This window comes from Octopus bimaculoides, chromosome 14, assembly GCF_001194135.2.
Source record: "Octopus bimaculoides isolate UCB-OBI-ISO-001 chromosome 14, ASM119413v2, whole genome shotgun sequence".
Taxonomy (NCBI): Eukaryota; Metazoa; Mollusca; class Cephalopoda; order Octopoda; family Octopodidae; genus Octopus; species Octopus bimaculoides.
Window position 1 is genome coordinate 51,033,268 of NC_068994.1, and position 7,449 is coordinate 51,040,716.

A 7,449-nucleotide genomic window follows, 5' to 3' on the forward strand; every position below is an offset into this window, starting at 1 on the left:
GAGGCTCCGACAAGGGGATGGTGGAGAACTCTACTGTACTCTTCCACCACAACTTTCTCTCACTCTGACTTCCTGTTTCTGTTGTACCTGTAATTCAAAGGGTCAGCCTTGTCACACTGTGTCACGCTGCATATCCCCGAGAACTACGTTAAGGGTACACGTGCCTGTGGAGTGCTAAGCAACTTGCACGTTAATTTCACGAGCAGGCTGTTCCGTTGATTGGATCAACTGGAACCCTTGACGTCATAAGCGACGGAGTGCCAACAACAAACGTAACCGGATTATTTATAGACGGGTTACATCACTAACAATTACACCGCCAGGACGCGTCTTTACAAAGTCAAAACTGGTGAGTTATCTCGAAAGTATTTCATTGGAAAAATTAATTAATTTACATCCGTTTGTTGAATTTGTCAGCATTTTATTTCGTCGTAATCAAAACTACAGAGAACTTTTGGTTCTTTACTTCACGTTCATTCCAACTCGTGCTGCTCCAAAGAAAATTCTCATTTACCACGTGTTTAGGTACCTTCACGCTGTACAAATTTAAAAATTGAATATTTCACCTTCAAAATTATTTTATCTTGTATATTCTTTGTTTTTTTTGTTTTGTTTAATTGGTACTAAACAATATTGTCTATGTTTTGTTAGTTCAAGCATTCATGTAGTTTTAAGTTTGGGTAATTTAAAAATATTTTTTGGTCTTTAATTTACAGGTTTTTTATTTGGTAAAAAAAAGAACAAAAGAAACGAAAATGAAATTTCATTTTCAAAATTAGTTTTTTTAAATTTGATTAAGAAAACGTTTCCTAACCAGTCGTACGTGTACTTAGTTCTCTGCGTTTATTCATGAAAAGCGTTTAAACTGCCGACATTTACCGATATTTGGCTGTGCTGAGTTCTTGGGGGAAAACTAGCAATAACATATACCCAAAGGAAACAATTTTATACAACTTCAGTGTCAGTTTAAAAAAAAAATTTTTATTATACTGTTCAACTTATGGAATTGTTTTCAATATCTGTTTATCCGTATGTCTCCTTATACGACTTGTATTAGCCATCATGGAAAAACCGGTTATTAAAACGAGTGTGTGTGTGTATGTATATATATATATATATATATATATATATATATATATATATATATATATATATATATATATATATATATATATATATATATATATATATACATATATATATGTATATATAAAAGGATGGCAGTGTTCTTGAATCTTTTTTTATATATATGCAGTTATTCAGATGATAAACTTTATTCGATTTATTTTCAGGTGTTTAAAATTCAGAAGAATATTGAAGTTACCTCCTACAGGTACTGTAAAAATACATGTCATTTTCCCCACTTTCCAACTTTTAACGCATGTGTGTGAATGCATTTCATAATTCCATAATTTAGGTAGAATATGTTGATAGTAAAATAGTAATAGACCAAATTGCTAAACACTGACTGCTTCGTTTTATTCATAGTCTTCATATGTTGTCGAAATATTGCTGGGTGGGTGTGGGGGTAAATTGTTTTTCTTCTCACAGTTCCTTAATTAACTTGTGTCAAGAAGAAAAAAAACAACAAACAAACAAAAAAAGTAATTACTGTGAAGTATGAATGTGGTTAATCTTCATAGTAATGCTACTCATGGTAGGGAGACCCATGGAGGTTGGAGTGAATTGCATTAGAAGCAGTAGCTGATATATCCTGAAAAGATGGTTTGTAATCAGTATTAACTGTGTACTGGAGAGATGGATATTGATCCTTTGTGAAAGACCAGCATCCGGACAAGATATAAATCTTCTGTTGAATAGGTTTGTCACATCTAGTATTTTCTTTGGGAATATTTGAACCCAGCAACTACAAGTTTAATGAATTTCTCTCAAATTAGACACTGCATTAATTATTACTGCCATTGCTGCAGTAACAAACCACACTATTAGCTATTTCCAACTAGGTGGACCCTCTTATTACCATTGAGAGATCAACATATTGGTTGAACTGGTGGTGTGATGTTGTCTCTTAATTTCTTGGTTGGATATGTAGTACCTCATTGATGTACCGAGTCTGAGTGCTTGCCGTTAGGTTCGGTTATCCATTTGCTTCACGAGGTATTGCTATTGTGATGGCACCCCAAAATATATAAAAGTTTTTCAACTTTCATCTCTGCATTGTTAGAAGCTTTCCTCATTTGAGTTACTTTTTTTTATTTTCTACTATGATGCTTCAAGCGAACTACAAAGCTCACCAGTTTAAAAGTTATTCTAAGCAAAGGACTGTAACACCTGTGGTTCCATTAGCTGAGATACACCATATCTAAATTCAACACCTGTAATGTTTTTGCATCACCATCCTCCTTCAGCCTATTAAATTTAGGTATTGTTAAGTGTGTATGTAAGACACAGTTAGGGGTGTACCCCTTAGTTCTAATAGCTTTTATTTATATGCAGTCCTTTTTACTGTCAATGTAATCCTTTTGTGACATATACTAATGAGGCTGGTCACTAGAAATGCTACAAATAGTAGCTAAATGTCCCTTCCATCTTAACAAAGAAATATCTTTTAACCAGTGTAGTCTTGGATATACAGGAGAGGAGTTTCGTTACGATTGGAGTTTCTGTCATCAGAGTAGCTCTCTTCAATCAAAGCTGTTCTGGGGTTACAGTGGTAACTCATTTGCGACTATATTTCTATGAAGTAGTTAGAAATGTCTTAGTATTTGAGCGAAGATTTTAGAAGAGTTTAATAATTTCATCCATTGGCATGTTTGTGTTGTGGTTTACTAACTCAAAATGCATGCTGTTGTATATGTTATGAGATTTTGATCAATGTTTTGATTTGAATATGAATGCTGTATTATTGATTCCTTGAAAAAGTTAAACTAATGAAATACATCCTTTTTATATAAAACAGCAGCATATTCCACAGTATTTCAGTGCACATTAACCACCATCTCACAATTGCTTTGTTTCTTCCTTTTGCTTCTCCCTCTTAATGAAATTAATGACCCCTCAGCTAGCTAATTGCATCATACCTCCCATCTGGCTTGCTTTGTCTCTCCTCCTCCCATTAGCTTTATTGTGCTTCGCATCCTAAGCGCTGCACTTAAAAGTTTCTTCTATTCAGTCCTTCCTAACCAAGAAATGGTATGTTCTGGAGTTTCTGTCTCAAGGTGACCGTAACCTATATGGCTCCAAGATGAAAAATCAATGCATTAATTTCGTTCTGTGACTGAACCTGCGTATGTAATGAGCACTGCTTCTCTACTTATCACTAACATACAACTACACCACACACAAAAAAACTCCAACAACAACAACAAACCCAAGAATTGTGGTTTTCAACCATTTTATGCCTATGAACCCTTTTGATTCCTATTTTACCTTACTGGAACCCCATAACCATTTGAAGTTTTAAAAAGATCCCATTATATTTTTATAATGAAATAGTATTAGGAATAATATAGAAACATTTTTTTTTTAATACTTTGTGTATTGTAAAAATATAACCAATTTGTGGAAATTCCTTGGACACCATTTTTGCTGAGTGAGAGTCAAAGTTGGTTTCTGAGTTCAATGTTGAGTATGGGGTGGCTGGTTTTCTTTTATTTATGGCTGAGTATGGAAATGTGTTGTTCATAAATAGATTTCAACAACAAACTCTTACATGGACCCCAGTTGTGAACCCCTGCCCTAGGTTACATGTAATACACTGGGAGAGCTTGTGATTCAAAATATCTTAATTTGAGCACATTATTTTGCTTGTAAACTACAATATGCATGCCTTGTCCCTTGGTATGTATTGTGTGTATTATGTAGTTTAGGCCCAATTGTCCTGTTACTTCAGTTGGTGTTGCTGTTATATCTGAATACACTTTCTGTTTACAGACTGTGTGATGGCAATCTACAGTACATCCTCTTTACAAAAGCATCTCTCCATCACTGAGTTGAAATTTTATAGTCCATAAATTATGGATTTTCATATGAAATCCCTTCCACGGTTACTTTGCTAATTGGTTATATTTTCACAGTCTGAATATTATTGAAAATTTTAAAGGTTTTTATTGTCATCTACAATTTCACTCATTACTTGAGGTAAAGTTGAATGTTTTGGGGTTGTTTCCTGTTATAAATAACATCCAAAGAGCCCTGTTATAAGATATTGGTGGGGTAACTGATAGGATCTTTGATCATGCATACATAACAACAGGTAACCTTTTAAGAATATCCTGGAGTGTTCAGATTGATTGTTAAAATGTATTGGATTATTGATCACACAGTTAAGAATTCAAACCTTCAATATTGTAGCCATTTTTCTGCATCCTTGATAAACTCATCCAGTAGAAAAATTAGCTATAAAACTGATTATTTTTCTGACAAAATTATCTTTCAGCCATTCTAGCATGAGATTGGTTGTAAAATAGTGCTGAATAATTTAAAATATCTGGGTTTTTCCTTGACCCTTTAGCATTCAGATTTCTTTGTCAAATGTAATGTTTATTTATTCACATTGTTTTAAATTAATCATGCATTGTCTTGTAGCTTCAAGATTTTGATGATCTGATAGTTTATTTTTAGAATGACATTGTAGGGTAGGTGTGAGAGGCTGGACTTGGCCAGTTTGAACATAAATCAGAATATTTGAGCCAAATATGGATGGTTTAGATGCAAAGGGGTTTAAAAAAATGACATAGTCTTTAAACATGGGTGAATGAGTGGTTTATCATTCAGTGATGAGGATTCACTTGTTTGATCGACTTATTTACCTGCTCATTTAAATTAATGCGTAGTGAGTGAGTATTTCTGAGACAAGTGGATTCATAAAGATGTAATTCTTAGTCAAAATGAATGTGGTACTTTGTAACATATATACATATATCTCAAGGTGCAGGCATGGCTGTGTGGTAAAAAGCTTGCTTCCTAACCACATGTTTCTGGGTTCAGTCCCACCGTGTGGCACCTTGGGCAAGTGTCTTCTACTATAGCCTCAGGCTGACCAAAGCCTTGTAGTGGGTTTGGCAGATAGAAACTGAAAGAAGCCCGTTGTGTGTGTGTGTGTGTATATATATATATATATATATATATATATATATATATATATATATATATATATGTAATGTGTGTGTGTGTGTCTGTCCCCCCACCATCTCTTGAGAACTGATGGTGTGTTTACGTCCTGAAACTTAGTGGTTCAGCAAAAGAGAACGATAGAAAAAGTACTAGGCTTACAAAGAATAAATTCTGGGGTCTTTTTCTTCAACTAAAAGAATAAAAGAATCTGTTTATGTATGTTTGAATTACAAGTTCTGTCCCATCAGATGGCTGTCTATGGTTTTAATCCACCCAGTTTCTCTCACAATGTATGGGTCGATCCAAAGCTAATGAAAATGATGCTTATGATGCTGGCACTTTGTAAAAGAAGCACACAATACCCACTGTAAAGTGGTTGGTGTCAGGAAGGACATCCAGCTGTAGAAATCGTGTCAAAATAGACGGAGCTTGGTGCAGTCCTCTGCTTTGCCATCTCCTGTCAAAGCTATACCAGAATGGAAAATGGGTGTTAAATGATTATTTCCTGCACTGGGATTGAACCTAGGAGGCCCTCATGGTTGTGAAGTGAACTTAACCAATCTGCCATATTCTTACTTACATTTGGACATATATCTTTATATAAGCATGTTATTTATATATTCTAGAACTTTAGGTCCTTCTTCAAAACCGTTTTTTTTTTTTTTCTCTCTTCCTTTTCATTGGATTCATGGAATAACTGGCTGTCTTGTTTCTTAGCAGAACATAGCAGCAAATGGACACGTCTGACTTTGAGAATTTGTCTGAAGAAGAAATCAGGGCCCTGGTCCTGAAAGCAACACAGTCAGTTGAGAAATGTCCCAGTGTTAAACGGAAGCGTTCAACTAGGAAATGTAAAATTAATTTTGTCGAAGTAATCACTGAAATATCTCGAAGAGTAGATGGAATTTGCCAGAAAGATATTCTTGTTGCTCCGAAAGCCTGTTAATATTTTATTTATTTATTAATTTTTTTTACAATTTCTATTTTTTCATTTCTTTTCGTTTCTGTGTTAATTACTGGTTGGCACACTAGCAGAACTGGTAGAGCAACAGGTTAAATGTCTGGCTCTATTTATTTAAATGCAATCTTTTATGTTTGAGTTTTAATGCTGTTGAGGTTGAACTTTGCCTTTCAGTCTTTCACCAGTTGATAAAACAAGTACCAGTCATGTACTGGGGTCATGTATTGATTATCACCAGCCTAAGTTACAAATGCTTTTTCGTTATTATTTAAAATGTTCTCAAAACTGTTCTTGATTTTATGTAATATATATAAATATTTGAGAGGAATTAACCAAAAACTGGTTGGAAAAAAATTCCTGGATTGAAATTTCTAAATTTCTGAGATTATTTATTTTGCTGTAAATAAGATTATTTTTCAAAATTAATTAACCACCTCTTTAAAGTGTATATTTTTTTGTATGTTTTTTTTAAGAAAAAAATCTTCATGTTTAGCAATATTTAATTTATTTAAAACAAAACAAAACATTTTAAATTTAAACACAAGATAAAAACAAACCAACATGGTTGAGATTGTTAGAATCCCAACTCAATTGTTGTGTTCTTCATATCTGCCGTTGGCATTTGGTAGAACATCTAATTAATTCTATGTTGCCTTAGTTCAGCTACTTGTGATGGTGTGGTATGAAGTGGTGGTGGTGGGGAGATAGATACCAGATTTTTTTTTTCTCTGGGTGTGTTTATCTGTGATAAATTTGTGACATGTCTACAAAGAGATATGTCCAGCCACCATTTGTTTTTTTTTAAACTTTTACATGTTATGTTGATGCTTTCCTGTCAGGACAAAGAAAGTAAGTCCTACACACAAATGAAAGTGACTTTTACTGTGATTTGGCTGGAATTCAGCTTGAATTGCCTCTGGGATCAGTGCTACAATTAGCTTAATGGAGTTTTGTAGCTTAACTCAGAATTTAATTTTATTCCAACGAGCCTTTCTTGAGGTGGGAGTGAGACATATTCACGTTAGCGCTTCTCTAGATTGCATGGCTCATTCGCAGTTATCTCCCTTCTCAAAGTATCAACTTACCCTAGAAACAATCCAGTTATGACGTGTTATCACAAAATAAACTTTTTAGCGCCCATCGTTATTAAGCCCTTTACGGTTGCTTGTTTTGTCTTTCCCCTTACTTTTTCCTATTTTTTTTTTTGTCTACGTTTCTTTTATTTTTAAACTTCTTCTGTTTACTTCTGGGAGCCCAGACTCTCTTAGTGTGGGCCATGTGGAGGAAGCTGTGTCACTGATACGGACATCATCCATCATGTTTGTCATAGTCCATCCAGTTGTAAAGACAAAGAGAAAGATCTAATTTGTTCTTTGTCAGCCGGAGTCGGGTAAATGGCATTGATGACAGAT

At 34.2% G+C, this 7,449-nt stretch overlaps 1 protein-coding gene and 1 long non-coding RNA gene across 2 annotated transcripts in view; both read left to right on the forward strand.

Moving 5' to 3' along the window:
* The window catches only part of LOC106874737 (pseudouridylate synthase 1 homolog), a 35,270-nt gene that overhangs the window by 6,967 nt on the left and 20,854 nt on the right, over positions 1 to 7,449 (forward strand). The gene's annotated exons all lie outside the window — the stretch shown is intronic.
* LOC106874744 (uncharacterized) overlaps positions 10 to 7,449 on the forward strand; it is a 14,056-nt gene continuing 6,616 nt past the window's right edge. Inside the window, exons 1-2 of the long non-coding RNA XR_001410040.2 lie at positions 10 to 349; positions 1,293 to 1,333. This is a non-coding gene — a long non-coding RNA (uncharacterized LOC106874744). The remainder of the gene's footprint in view (positions 350 to 1,292; positions 1,334 to 7,449) is intronic.